The sequence below is a fragment of the Ascaphus truei genome, chromosome 13, assembly GCF_040206685.1.
Source record: "Ascaphus truei isolate aAscTru1 chromosome 13, aAscTru1.hap1, whole genome shotgun sequence".
NCBI lineage: Eukaryota > Metazoa > Chordata > Amphibia > Anura > Ascaphidae > Ascaphus > Ascaphus truei.
The window spans coordinates 22,265,717-22,281,604 of NC_134495.1; positions in this window are offsets into that span (position 1 = coordinate 22,265,717).

Here is a 15,888-nt window from a genome sequence, read left to right on the forward strand (position 1 = left end):
TAAGGCGGGAGAGGGCTTTAGATACAAAGGGGGTAGAAAGAAGACATCCTTGAGAAGAACGCAAGAGTCGGATGGTGCATAACGAGAAATTAAGGCTGAGATGTAAGGAGGGGCAGAAGAGTGTAAAGCTTTAAAAGTGAGGAGAAGAATGGAGTGTGAGATGCGGGATTTGATCGGAAGCCAGGAGAGGGATATCATGAGGGGAGATGCTGAGACAGATCTAGGAAAGAGTAGAGTGATTCTGGCAGCAGCGTTTAGGATAGATTGTAGGGGAGACAGGTGAGAGGCAGGAAGGCCGGACAGCAGGAGGTTACAGTAATCGAGACGGGAGTTCAGTAATCCAATAATCCAATATTCTTCCCAACTCCCTTTTAAACTCCAGCACTGCATGCTACTTCAAACATGGGTGGCAGGAGGGTGGCCAAGGGGTCCGGAGGGGGATGACAGTGGCAGAGGAGGGCAGGGTATGGATTGCACTGGTGGTCTGATCCGGAAGTCAATGCCAACGTCCGTTGTCTGCCGCCAGGATGGACCCCGGAGCAGGTAGGGAAAGGGGGGGGGGGGGAGAGACTTTTGCCTGAGCCAGAGAGAAATAGAAAAAGGAGAGAAAGGAAGAAGGGGGGAGAGAAGGTGGAGGGAGGAGATGGACATGGAGGAGAGAGGGCGGAGAGAGAAAGGAGCAGGGGAGGAAGAGAAAGGGGGGAGAGGGAGGGAGAGGGAGAGAAAAAGCAAGACAGGTAGAGTAAAGCAAAGGGAGAGAATGGGAAAAACAGAGCTGGATCTACAAATGGGCACGGGGGGCAGGGGTGCAGTTGGTGAAACTTGCACCGGGCACAAAAATACCTAGTTTCGCCTCTGCTCAAATGTATTAACCCTTAAAGGGGTTCACAAGGTGCTTCTTTAGAGATCCTAGGATGTAGGAATGCTGCAGAGACGGAACTAGGTATTTTTTCCACCCACGGCAGCATTCTTCCTACTAACAATGAGTAGGCTGATTTTGAGAATGGCCCAGTGGGTTAGCCACACCCCCACTTCATTTGAAGGGTATTTAACTGATTGTTTGGGGAGTGACACATACTCTGTCCCCTGAAGAAGCGTGTTATTCACGTGAAACATGTCGGGTTTTAATGATGTCACAGTCAGGGCCGCAGACAGATCCCCCCTCCCCCATCCCCATGTCGGGGGTCTTACGGGCCCCCTCTTCTATTTCCCCTCCTCCCCTTCCCATGTATTTCTCCCAATTCCGTCTCACTCTTAACCCTCTCTCTTGCGCACTCCCTCCCCTCTCACTCTCTCCTCTCACTCTCTCCCCCCTCCATCAATTAGCCGACTCTCACTCAATCCCACTCCCTCAATCCGCCCTCCTCACACACATCCCCCCCCACCACCACCCCCAGCCCCACACATTCAACCCACCCCACAGAATACATACCAAAAAAAAAACCACCAACCCAAATACATACAAACCCCGCACCTCCCAAATACAAAAAACCCCACCAACCCAAATACATACAAACCCCGCACCCCCCAAATACATACAAAAAACCCCACCAACCCAAATACATACAAACCCTGCACCCCCCAAATACATACAAAAAACCCCACCAACCCAAATACATACAAACCCCGCACACCCCACATACAAAAAACCCCACCAACCCAAATACATACAAACCCCGCACCCCCCAAATACATTAAAAAAAAAACACCAACCCAAATACATACAAACCACCACCCCCAAATACATTAAAAAAAACACCCCAACCCCCAAATACATTAAAGAAAAAACACACCCCCCAAATACATACTGACCTCCACCCCCTCAAATACATACAACCCCCCACCCCCCAAATACATACAAAAAAAATGCACCCCCAAATACATAGTGACCTCCCACCCCCAAATACAATAAAAAATAAATAAAAACACCATCCCAAATAAATACAAACTTGCCTGCCTTGGAGATAATCTCAGGCCTGTGGCTGGGTGCAACTTCTTTGCCCGGGTGCTGGTCTTCTCGCTGCCGCCGGCCCCAGCTTTCCCCAGCTGCGGGCCTCCCTCACTGACATTGTCCCATGCGTCCCTCTCATAGCTGTGCGCCCTGTAGCTGGGCCCAGCTTCCGGCGTGCGCTGGCGTCAGAGGCTCGGCGTGGGACAATGTCAGTGAGGGAGGCCCGCAGCTGGGGAGAGCCGGGGCCCGGCGGCAACAAGAAGACCGGCAGCCGGGCAAAGAAGTCGGGCCCAACTTCTAATGCTGGCCGGGTCCCCTGCTGACCCTGGGCCCAGGACACTTGTCCCGGCTCAGCCCACCTGTTGGCGGCCCTGGTAACAGTAATGACGCCGGTCATGAGGACACCGATGTTACATGGCTTGTATCTTTGCCTCTACAGTATTTTATCCACTATTAGGTTGTGCGATTTCTGTGCTGAATAGCTTCTCGCTACTTGTGGGCTGGGGCGGTTTACATCCGATACTTTGGCTCGCATCCATCTGCTGCCAGACACCCGGTACTCCGATACCTAGATAAGGTAGCTGTGTAAGAAAATATAGCTATCACCAATAGCACACTGTCAACATATTGTATGTATATCTGTCTTTATTTAAATAGCGCCATTAATGTGTGCTTCATAGCAGTAATACACGTGACAATCATATAAATCAGCGTTTCCCAAACTTTTTTTTTCCCGTGACCCGGTTATTTTTTAACTTCTCCTTCGTGACCCACTAAAAAATGTATCACCTATACTGGCCTATAGGTAAAATAAAACAGTTATGAATGTCCATACAGATTTCATATATTCTCCCAATCCCCTCTATTCTCTCCCCCCCCCCATTCTCTCTCTGACCTGCACAGACGCACACAATCACTGACCTAGAGACACTCGCACAGATAGAACAACACAGCCACTGACCTACAGACACTCACACAGACAGACCAACACAGACACTGACCACGCACAGACACCCACACAGTTAGACCTGAACAGTCACAGCCACTGCTGGCCTGCACAGACACACACAGTCACTGATACACACACACACACACACACACATAGCCACTGATATATATACACACACAGCCACTGATATATATACACACACTGATACACACACACACACACACACAGCCACTGATAAACACACACACACAGCCACTGATATATACACACACACAGCCACTGATATATATACACACACACTGATACACACACACACACACACACACACACACACACACACAAACACACACACACACACACACACACACAGACATTGATAAACACACACACACACAGCCTCTGATACATAAACACACACACACACAGCCACTGATACACACACACACACACACACACACACACTCCCCTATACACACACACACAGCCACTGATACACACACACACACTCCCCTATACACACACAGCCACTGATACACACCCACACACACACACAGCCACTGATATGGGGGGAGGGAGGGAGAGAAGGTGTGGATAAGAGAGACAGGCAGGATGATTACAAACAATTCTGATAGTGTGTGAGAAACGCCATATCCGCATTAAGTCCTTTTGTTTTGGTGTCAAAGAGTCTTATCATTCTGAGTTGAAATGTTTTCCATTCTTGGGTGCCTTTAAACATTTCATTGAGGATTTTGATTTTTAAATAATTTATGGAATGATCTGGTTGTGAGAAATGATGTCCCACAGGTGAGCAGTATCTTCCTTCTTTGTGGTGGAGAATAGAGTGTCTGTACATATTCATTCTGCCTTGAAGCTTGTGGCTGGTTTCCCAGTGTAGCATCTTTGTCATATTTGTTGCATTGAATCATATAAACCACATTCCTGGATGTGCAGCAGTATGATCCTTTAACATTGTGTTCCATGGTAGTGACTGGCTGTGGGATCTTGGCATATATGTTTGCAGAGTTTGCAGCGTGTGTTGTTGCACGGTTTTGTGCCATTATCAGTGTCTTTACGTTTGTTGTGAAGTTTTCTGTTGACTAATTTCTGTTTGCGGTTTGGTGGTTGCCGGAATGCAAGACTGGGAGGTTTTGGAAAGATTTCTTTTAATGTCGCATCCTCTGCCAGCATGGGTTGCAGATCTTTGATTATTTTTCGTATACCCTCTAGGGTAGGGTTGTATGTGGTCACTAGTGGTATGCGTGTGGTAGGTTCTTTCTGTCTGTATTGTAGCAGGTGTTCTCGTGGGGCTTTTAGTGCAGATGTAATCGTTTTGGCAATGGTCTTTGGTTTGTATCCCTTCTGCCTGAACGATTCGGTCCGGGTTGTGAGATGCCGGTTTCTGTCTCCAGTGTCAGAGCATATGCGGTGGTATCTTATAGCCTGGCTGTGTATGATAACTTGTTTTGTATGAGTGGGATGGAAGCTGGAGGTGTGGAGGTAACTGCATCTGTCTGTGGGTTTCTTGTATACAGATGTGTGTAGTTTGCCATCTTTCAGTGTTACTGTTGTGTCTAGAAAGTTTACTAGGTTTGACGAATAATCCATTTTGAGTTTAATTAATGGATGGAATGAGTTCAGGGACTCGTGAAATTGTTTTAGGGTTCCTTCACCCTCTGTCCATATTATAAACAGGTCATCAATGTATCTGTAATATTTGTAGGGTTTGTGGGGGCGTGTAGTTAGGAATAGGGTGACCAGATTTACAAAAGTAAAAACCGGGACACATTAAAAAAAATATTAAGCTACAGGAGATTGCGACAGGTGTGGGAGGGGGGGGGGCGTGGCAGGGGCGTGGCCATTACATCACCTGGCTTGTTTGCCCTCATTGGCTGAGCTACCGGGGGGCGTGCCCAGCGCTCCGTCACCAGTTCTGAGACTAGGTCCCCAGTACATGCTGCAGCGTGCGCTGCAGGAACAAAAAACGGCATCAACCGAGCCGGGCCCGCTTGCTGCCTTGGCGCACACTTTGCCGCCGCGCTGCTTGACTAGATTGTCTGAAGACAAGAAAATTGTCTTTAGAACTAGCGATGGAGCGCTGGCCACACCCCCCTGGTGGTTCAGCCAATGAGGGCAAACCAGCCGGTGATGTCATGGTCGAGCCCCTGCCACGCCCCCCCCGGTCACAATCTCCTGCATCTCAGCCGGAGATCGCGGTTTGCACAGCTGCACGCGCCGCTAGCCTGCCAGGCGCGTGTGCAGCAGGCGACACCAGGGCCGCAGCCTAAAGACAATTTTCTTGTCTTCAGAAAATCTAGTCGAGCAACGCGGCGGCAAATTGCGCGCCAAGGCAGCCAATGGGCCCGGTCCCATTGACAGGCAGTACTTGTAGCACACACGACACGGCGTGCGCTCGCTGCAGCATGTACTGGGGAACTAGCCTAAGGGGGAGCTTAATCATTAAATATTCGAAACCCTAATCATATTCATTCTAACACAGCTCATTAGCAATATATTCTATATATTGCATGGCTAGCATTTCTGGCAGTAAATGGTTAACATTATATATATATATATATATATATATATATATATATACTAGCTGATATACCCGGCGTTGCCCGGAGGCAGGGAGGGGGGGCATGAAAAGCAGGGGGGGTGGCGTGAAAGGCAAGAGGGGGTCGTGAAAGGCGGGGGGCGTCAAAGGCAGGGGGGGGCGTCAAAGGCATGGATTCCTCCCCCTGCATTTCCTCACCTGCTTGCGACACCTATCTCTACTTCCGGGCGCCGCCATCTTAGGCGCCACAAGGCAGTTGCAGCCTGCCTGGCCACTGCCAGAGAGCGTGCTCTGGGGGGTGGGGGGGAAGTGGGAGAGTGGGAGAGCGACACACACGCGACACCTACCTCTACTTCCGGGCGCCGCCATCTTCTCACTCGGCGCCGCGAGGGAGGAAGGGGGTCCTTCCGGGCGCTGTCATCTTAGTTGCCACGAGGCAGCTGCAGCCTGCCTGGCCACTGCCTGTTCCCCCACCGGGGAGGGAGGTGAGTGTAGCGCCGGGGAGGGAGAGAGAGGTGAGCGCCGGGGAGGGAGAGAGAGGTGAGCGCCGGGGAGGGAGAGAGAGGAGCGCCGGGGAGGGAGAGAGAGCTGAGCGCCGGGGAGAGACAGCTGAGCGCCAGGGAGGGAGAGAGGTGTGTGTGTGTGTGTGGCCGAGGGGAAAGAAAGTGGCAGTTGGGTGACGTCAGACCCACCAATCTGATTGGCCAGAGGCTGAGGACCAATCAGATTCACCGCAGATAGCACTAACCTTTCGATTTTATATATTAAGATATATATATATATATATATATATATATATATACAGTATCACGCTATGGGAGCCGCGCTGTCTTATTTTCGTTTTGCATATATATAAATATATCATACTTCACATATTAATATAGTGTTACTTGTGCCCATTTAATGTTGCTGCAATGGTGTCCTGCAGTACTTTTGGATTCTACTGCTGGCCCTTCTCGTAATGAAGAGGTTAATATAATGTGTAAAATCACAGGAGGACTTTGACCCAACCAGCTCTGTGGGCCATTGGTATTTCAGTACCAAAACTATCAAAACTACAGTATCAAATACCATGTATAGGCGGCTAGGCAACAAACATTGCACCGTATACTGTACTATCTGGCATTACCAGGAATAGTTTGTAGCACAAAGGACAAAAAGGCATTTTGTTGTGTACATGAGGTCACAATCATAGTAGAACTCATTTTGACACAATATACATGCGGTGGTGGATTTGGGTTCTGAGTTTACAGGGGCTGTGTGTAACAGTTTGTAGCACCCATGCTGTATATTTGGTAACTACAATTGTTGCCTTTTCTATATTAAGTGCGATCCCACTACTTTTTGCGTTTCCCTCTGTGTGTCGCCATGTTCAGTGTTCTGCGCCTCCCAGCTGTCCCACGGGCACCTCCGCACCCTTTGCTAACAGCTGGCGGAAGTGCTTGAACCGTGTGCGAGTTTAACATGACGTTTTCATGCTCACAGAATGAGCACCATCTATCTTGCTGGATAATTAAGTTATGTGTAGGGATTCTGGTTTTAGGTTTTAACCGAAAAACACAGAAAAAAACCCCACCGCCGACAGACTCTTGCACTTTTGGTTAGAACCGATAAACACCGGAAATGAAGCATCTTTTCCTGTTAAATTCCTTCACTTGTGGTGGCGGACGCCCACGCACAGGTAGCAGACAAGGGCATCACGGGGGCGTATTGAAACAAAGTGCGCCGATAAAAACCACATTCAAATGTGTGTCAATTGGTTTGGAACTGAAATGTTATTTTCAATATGCATCGACGCAATGTAATATCCATACAACACATGACATTTACCGACATCCAATGCATTATGCCCAGAACGCATTTAATACATGTAACTGGATTAAAGGGAAAACTAAGAGAACTTGAAGGTGGGAGCGTTGCTATATGCACAATGAGCGTGCTTTCTTCTCTGGACGGCTGCTGGGCTGGCCCGCATAGCGGGAACAGCCATGGATCAAACAGGATCTCGAGGTCCAAAATCCTCTGAAGTCAAATGTGAATTTCCTTCCAGAGGGGCTGAATCTGAGGGCAAGAGCACAGCAGGTGCAACAAGCCTGCTAGTTCTTCACCTTGCCTAGGGCACAATGGGGAGTACCCTGCAATACATTGAGATCATTTTAATGGAGTGAGATACCATCTCATCATTGCTTTATATGTGTTCTCCTTCAGGGATGTGCAGATTGAACTCTTTGCTGCTGCCATAAATAAATTAGATTGTAAGCTCTTCGGAGCAGGGACTCCTTTTCCTAAATGTTACTTTTGTCTGAAGCACTTCTCCCCTTTGTGGTTATTTGTATTATTTATTTATATGATTGTCAAGTGTATTACTGCTGTGACACGCTAAGTACATTAATGGCGCTATATAAAGACATACATACATACATACATACATACATACATACATACATACATACATACATACATACATACATACATACATACATACATACATTTCATCCCAATCTGCTGTCTCCAGGGTTTTCCCCGGGTCCGCCTCCCATTGGGAAGTGAAGTGTAAGGGTTGTGAGTACTCCTGTCCAGAACAGATTATTTCCTTATACAATTGGGAAGTTAGTCCACAAGTGTCTGTTCTCAATAAACAGAGATGCTCAAAGTTTGTTAATGGGGAAAAGGGTGATACTTTCATATAAAATGCTCCTTTTCATTTTTAACTCTGATAAACACAGATAATTAAAAAAATAAAATAAACACCAGAAAACAGAAAAAAATAAACAGATTTTATGAAAAAATAAACCATAAAAGCCGGAGCCCCTAGTTATAATGCATCTTCCGGTAATCTACTGAGAGTCCAAAATCACTATGAAAGTCACAGGTTCTAACCCTCTGTTTGGTTCAATTCAATTGTACCCCATTAAGAATTTCTAACCTAATTACAGATACCCCTATAATGGGGAAGACACCAGTAACACATTGCAGAGAGATGCATTATTGGACTGTTCGTTAATGACGAGACCAGACACGTTGGAAGATAAAGATGGATGACGCTCTTGCTAGTCCAGGAGTCTTCTCTCTGTGCCAAACACAGTTGATATTTCCAAATCTGGCGTATCATCGAGTGCATGGATTATAACAGTCCAGTGATTCTCCCTCTTTTGTGTGGTACCCTAACCCAGAGGGCCCAATCTTTCCATGCTGCGCCACCCCCACTCCCTTACCTTCTCTCCGGCGTCAAATGACATTGCGGGGTCACATGACATCACAACCCCGCGGCGTCATGGATGACGCGTCACCGAAGAGACGGTAAGTGAAGTTGCAGAGGCCTCACGCGATCCCTCGGCATTCATTTAAATGCCTTGGGGGAAAGAGCGCGGGGCCTCTGCAAGCGCCCGTGCCCACCCCTCAACAATCTTGAGCACCCCCCAGTTTGCGCACCGCCGCCCTAACCCATGTTAGCCCATTTGGAGACAAACCTCCTGTCTTCACTTGCTAGCTGTTGGGCTGTAGGGAAGTGGAGACAGTCTTTTGTTTGTGTGATTAAGAGTCAGCAAGAGCGTTATCTGCGGTTATAAGGATGCCAGTAATCTCTGATGACGATCTCTAGCTACAGCAAGTCCAAACGAGGTTCTTGAAACGTTAACATCAGCAAATTGTTTGTTCCGATTTCCAGTGCTATATCCAAAAATTGATTTTGCTGATAAACAACTGCTTGCTAATGGTGTGCTTCTGACACAGGAAGCCAGTGTCGGGTCAGAGCTGCACACTTTGTGTCTGTGTGTAGAACGAGCCCAGGAAAAACAAAACCACATCCAGAGCTAATATATCCCGCTTTTAAAGGGGCATTCCAAGACAGCGAGATAAAGATCTCATTTGAAGCAGGGGTCTCCGGAGCTGAATCCCATTAATTTCATCTCTGGGGATCCCCTGCTTCCGGAGATTCTTACACCAGCACGTAATGGCAGCTGTTTAAAGATCTCAGGCCCTGTGGGCCAATAGGAAGCTGTGATGTCATCGTTGCGGCTTCCTATTGGCCGATGTGACACGGGAGCTTTAAACTTTAAAGCCCTGCTTGCTCCCGGCACTTACTTCAGAGCCAAGTATCTATGGAAGAAAGGGGTTCGCGGAGCTGAAATTATTGGGGGTTTAGCTGCGCAGACCCCCTGCTTCAATCCTATATAAAAAAAAATGGGGCAGAGAAATTGTCGTCTTGGATTTCTCAGTTTAAACAGCAGTGAACTGGGGGTTTAATAGAGCGGCATTATGCTGCCTTACCATCGGGAGAGCCCAATTCGCTCCATTCCCCCACAAGCTTTTCTAGGAATTAAGATGACCACCTGCAGCAGCATGCTGGCCAGTCAATGAGGGAGACATTGCTGAATACTGTGTGTATGTAACATTGTATTTATGCAGTCACAGCAGTGTACATAGCACTTTACAAAACTACAATACAAGGCAAAAAAAAAAAGAACAAAACAGTGGAGACCAGAGCAGCCGGTAAATGACAACGTAAGGTAAAGGGAGGCCCTGTCCCAAAGAGCTTACAATCTAAGTCAGTGGTGGGCAACATGATATACATCAAGGGCTTCCCTATAACTGCTCTGTATAACATCTCCCTTATGATGATTGCTCTCTCCCCTCTCCCGGTGCTGATCGATATCTCTCTCTCTCGATCTCTCTGTGCTCGCTCTTCGCTCTCCCCGCCCCTTCTCCCTGCGCTCATCACTCTTCCCCCCCCCCTTCTCCACGTTGATCTCTTCTCCCCCCCCCTCGATCTTTGTGCTGATCTCTGTTCCCACCCCTTTCTCTCTCTCACTGTTCTCCCCATCTCACTTTTTACTTTCCTTCTCCCCACCACCACCACTACCGGTCTGGAGGCCCCGTGCTCCCTTCTCCTGTCGGTGCCGGGATCCAACTTCCGACCGGATGGGGGGGGGAACTGCAGGGGGTAGGCCCCACACTCCCTCCTTCAGCTCTCCCCCTCTGATCGGGTGAAAGTTGGATCCCAGCACCGCCAGCACGGAGAGGGAGCGCGGGGCCCAAAGCGGTTGCCGTGCTCGCCTTGCCCTAAAGCCAACCCTGCGTCCTCCGTATGCTCTTGCAATGGGCTGAAAGGAGGAAGGGACCTGGGAGAGGAGATTGGGGGCCACAGAGGAGGTTCCTGCGGGCCACCTGTTGCCCACCAGTGATCCAACTGGTATATTTGGAGACTTACAGACACAGTTGGGAGTAAAATGATGCCTGTCTTTTTTATTGGGGCTCACATTTTTCATGTGCTTTTTCACACCAGGGCTCTCTATCTGAAGGAGACAATGTTGTGCTCAGATACAGATCTTACACAACATCCCGTACGGCCTTTCATATTGATGCAGTAGGAATATAAACGCACACTAAAGTATACGATTTGCTGATGACACTTTTAATAAGAGTGTCAGGCTCTCTTATTTTGTGGAAGGAGGGCAGAATGCAAGGGTCATCTGCTTAGGCCATTTAAGGAAGGGGCTGCGGACGATGGCCGGCAGGCGCCAGGGCAAGTGGACCATTGGCCGACAGGAAGAGTGGCAGGTGGGAACTGCCGAGACTGCGATGCGGCAGTAATGAAGCACTTGCCAAAAAGGAATAAAGTGGATGGACAAAAAGGCACCAGCTGTAGGGCAGGTCCTGCTCAGCCACATGGAAATATTGGCGGGTAGGGCGCCAGATTGACAGAGAAGATGGGTGGTTGATGCTAGGCGCCGGTGCACGGCTGTGCCCAGACAGTCACAAAGTTTGAGCCCAAGAGTTCACCACTTAGGGGTTTCGCTATTTTTTTTTATTTTTATGGCTGACCCACAGTTTTGGTTTTATTTATAGAGCTGTGATCTACATTACTCCCATTAATAGTATCAGAGTCTCTTATTTGGGGGAAGGGGGGGGGGGGAGGGCGGGAGAATGCAATGGTATTCAGCCTAGGCCATTTACAGAAGGTGGCTATGGTAGGATACATTCAACGTGAACATGTCACACCTGTCAAGGAGCGGTGTGCAAGTTTGAGCACGGCGGGAGTCCCCAGGAAGAAAAGAAAGTCCCGTTCTGCCTCACTGACTTCACATATGCCCCCGTTTTTATCATTTAATATGGTAATGTCAGGAAAATATGAAAAAAAGCCAAAACCATGTACAGAAGCTCTTCTGACCCTTTGGTTTAACCACAGAAATGCTGCGGCACAGAACATTGTCCTCAGGAGACAACCAGGCACCATCGCAGAAGTAAACTCTACCCGCTCACTTAGTCTTACAGCAAGCCCATGTGACACGGAAGAAGTAGTATTGATCTCGTCTCTGCTGGACATTAAATATTTTGCTGCTACTAACAATTCTTGCATACCAAAAAAACACCCTGACTTTCAATTTATAAGCGGAGGGAAAGCGCTGACGCCTGTAACAAAGATAACAAATTCCTGCTGAGATATTTTTGCTTCTGTGGTTAGATGGGATATTGGAAGTGTCCACAATGAAAAAAATGAATGTGTACAGAAGCCATGTGCTCACCAGTGCACTGCAGCCCTCTACTGAATGACTGTCCTAATACAGCGGGGGTTCTCCAGCTTTTGGGAGGGAGTCTCAGCCCGAGGAGTAAATGGTTTGCGGAATCATAACTTTGTATTGTTGTAGCACATCGACATTTTTCTGGCGCCCGAGTAGGAGCTGTTGCTCTTGAATGCTCGGCTTTATAATCTAATTGCACACACGTCAGGTTCTGATCTTGCACGCTTAAGAAATCAGCAGTCCGTTAGATTAGTGGATAGCGAAGAATGGTGCTAACAGTGTCAGGACCAGAGGCGTTTGCAGCACATCAGCACTGACAAGGATCTTTTCCAATAAAAACCAAAAGGGGCGGTTTACCTGAAAATACCCAGCGACATTTAAAAAAATAAATAAAAAGTGGCCAACAATGGCCGCTATGAATAAGTCTGTAAAACCTTTAGGAGGTGCAGCAACACAATACTACAAACTTGGGTATTAACTACAAATTAACTCGGAGTTTCCCAACAGCGAACCCACTATTTATATTGGTGTGGAGGTACCCCTTCAATTTGAATTGATTAAACATCCTATTAAAACAAAGCCAGAACAAACCTCCAGGTTTTCTTATCAGAATGGCGATGTTCCTACAAGTAACTGTATTTAAACAAGGAGATGAAAACTGCACCAACCTGGAAACACTAATACCCAAACAAAATACTATCACAGGGTGGGGTCTACGTAGGGGAGCAGGACAAGTGGTGCAGCAAAGAAAGGGGAAAAAATATCTAACAGAGACTAAGAAACTCCTACTAAGGAAATAAAGCATGCCAGGGCAATTTCACATTAATCAGAATTCAATTTGTTAATACACACCTTGATACTTTTTGTGTAAGAGGGGTAAAAACAATGACACACTTACAGATAAAAGTACCCTGCACAGAATCTGAGATATACTGTACCCGGGTACTTTCCATGCAGAGCGGGGACTATGCGATTCCCCTCACAAGGAACGGTCTCTCCCCTTATTTATTCCATTCTCACGCGTGTAGTATGACATTGTGATCCTGTGCTGGGTGCTCTCTCTGCAGACGTTTGTCACTTGGTTTTTACTTCCCCTCTTTTTTGTAATCGAGGTGCGTATTAATACGTAAAATTTTGGTCAACTCGAAATTACCCTCCTGTGCCCCATTTCCTTGTGGGAGTTTTAGGCCAAGTTCCGGGTGGTTGCTATGGACGCCTGCGTCTGTGGGCGCCTCCCCCACGTGCTCCCTCAGCCCGGCGACATTTGTTCAGGCTGCAGGAGTCGGGTCGCGGCGGGGCGAACGTGTCACGGAGCTGGTTCGCTGAACAAGCTCACATGACGTGACCGCAGCCCCAAATATCATTTCGGTTTGTAGCAGCGACAACGCTGCACTTTACCGCCGGTGGAGTGTTCAGTTTGAACACTCCCACCAAACAACCCGAACTTGCGACGGACGTGCAAGCGCAGAAACCTAGCAGCCACACTGAAGTGGGCCTTAGGCCTTGAACCCGCTGCGGCCGGCGGGGCGCGCGGCCGCAGACCACCAGACCCTTGCCCGAATGGTCCCTGCCCCCGCTGCCTCCTTCCGGCAGGGCTGACTACGTACTGTGATGCGTCAGCCGGCCGATGCTGCAAGATCCTGGTGATTTTCGGCGCTGACGCGTCACGTGGTATGCGAGTCAGCCAATGGAGGGGAGGGAAGGCGCTAGATGGGAGGTGCCTTGGGCGGGGAGCAGGGAAGGAGCTGCGGTTAAAGTGTGAGTGTGTGTGTGTGTGGGGTGGGGGAGGGAGGTGGACGACACCACGATCAGATCCCGCCCCCCTCCCGCTCCCTACAGACCGCATATCGCGGTCTGTGTCTGTCAGCGCCCCGCCTGTCTGCCGTGCGGGCGCGCTGACTGAGGGAGCGGGGCCTAAGTGTACCTTTCAGACTTTCTTTGCTGTACCAAGTGACTATTTATTGCTTTACTCTGCATTATAACCACTGAAGCCACGGACTTACTTTGTTCCCCTTTTGAATCCCCCTTGCTTGTCTGAGACATCTTTAGTTGACAAAATTAACTTTTCCAACGCATCATTGGCATAAATAAAAGGTGACTCTTCCGGAAGCGGTTTCATGCAAAGGTCACCAAGCTCGAGCTAGTTTCAGGCTCGGACCAATTACACAGAAACAGGATTAAGTCACAACTGGGGCGAGCATCCCGAGGCCGATGGGCGCGACCTCCTATGAAGGTGCTTTACTAATTCAGTGGAGCAGGAGACCAGTCGCCTCTTATCTCTTCATGGCCCTGGTAGAGTGCCCCCCACAAGGCAAATCTGTGCAGTGTCCTATAAAGAATCTACTACAAGTGGTGGCTGGTTAATCTTAACCAAAAAAAAAAAAAAAAGTGAAACTGCTCTAATGTGGAAGGAACCGTTTAATTAGTTACATAGTAGAGAAGGTTGAAAAAAGACATACGTCCATCAAGTTCAACCTATGCTAAATTTAGACAACAGATACGTTATCCTATATCTATACTTCCTTATTGATCCAGAGGAAGGCACACCAAAAAAAAAAAAAACCCATTAAGGGGAAAAATAAATTCCTTACGGACTCCAAGAATTGGCAATCAGATTAATCCCTGGATCAACATCCTTCCCATGTATACTTATTTGGTATATCCCTGTATACCTTTCCAAAAAGATGTCCAACCATTTCTTGAAGATATCTATTGTATCTGCCATCACAGTCTCCATGGGTAATGAATTCCACATTGTGACTGCCCTTACTGTAAAGAACCCTATCCTTAGTTACTGGTGAAATCTCCTTTCCTCCAACCTTAAAGGGATGACCCGGGTCCTTTGTACAGCAGAACCCCAACCCTCTCTAATAGCGCATCTGAGATCAGATCCATTGGACCCAATAAAGACAATTTCCAGATTACATGGAACCCTTAAGGGAAGCCAGGAGGACCTCAATGACTCATAGGAACCCCAGTTTAAAAAATAAAATCAATCAATATCATACAAATGAGGTATTTTTATTACAATAGGCCGACAACTATGCAAAAATATAATTTTATCAGAATACTTTTTTTCACTGCATTTACCCGTTTTAAATCGGTGTGTCCCTCCAACAAGAGGGGGTAAATAAGGTAACAGAGGAGGCAGTTGTACCCCAAACAAGGCAATGACACCTCCCGTCCCCCCAATAGCAGCCAAGTGGTTAACCCCGCAGCATACCATGAGCCAGATTTTAGGGGTTTTTTTTTTATTTTTATTTTTTAACCATTTTAAACTTTACCTTTAAATTTCCCTCACACAACGCGTTTCTCATTCTGACCCCAACGGGTTAGTAACTATGTTTCCTTTACTACAGTGTAGTCACGCTCAACAACTTTTAAAGTGACATTTTTGACACTATCCTGAGCATCACTTTTGTTTTACTCCCTTTACCCAGGTTCATATTATTGGCAAAATTAGTGTTACAATAATTCTCTCTGTGACATACCCCCCATCACAGTGACAGGGGGCAGAAACACCCAGGACATGTCAGAAAAGCCAGGCATGGCATAACCTTGTAAAAATATATGGAAACAAAACTGAAGCAGCACATTGGTTTCTCTGTAAAGCATTACATACCCCATTAATATTCTACATTGCCGGTGCCCCCCCTAGCATGTTTAGGATTCAATGGCAGCAGTATAATCCGTGTCCAACAACTACAGACAGGACAATTCTTTGCTGGGGAAGGGGTTCTGATCTCCGAGATAACCTGACCTGCTGGGGAGGTTCAGGACTTCTCTGCTTCAGCGCAGGTGGCTCAGTCTTTGACTGAAGAGGGGGAAGGGGGGGGAGAGGGGGAAGTCTTGAGAACTCCTCTGCACGAGGGAGATGTAGCAAATTAAGAGCATTGATGCACAGGGATCAGAC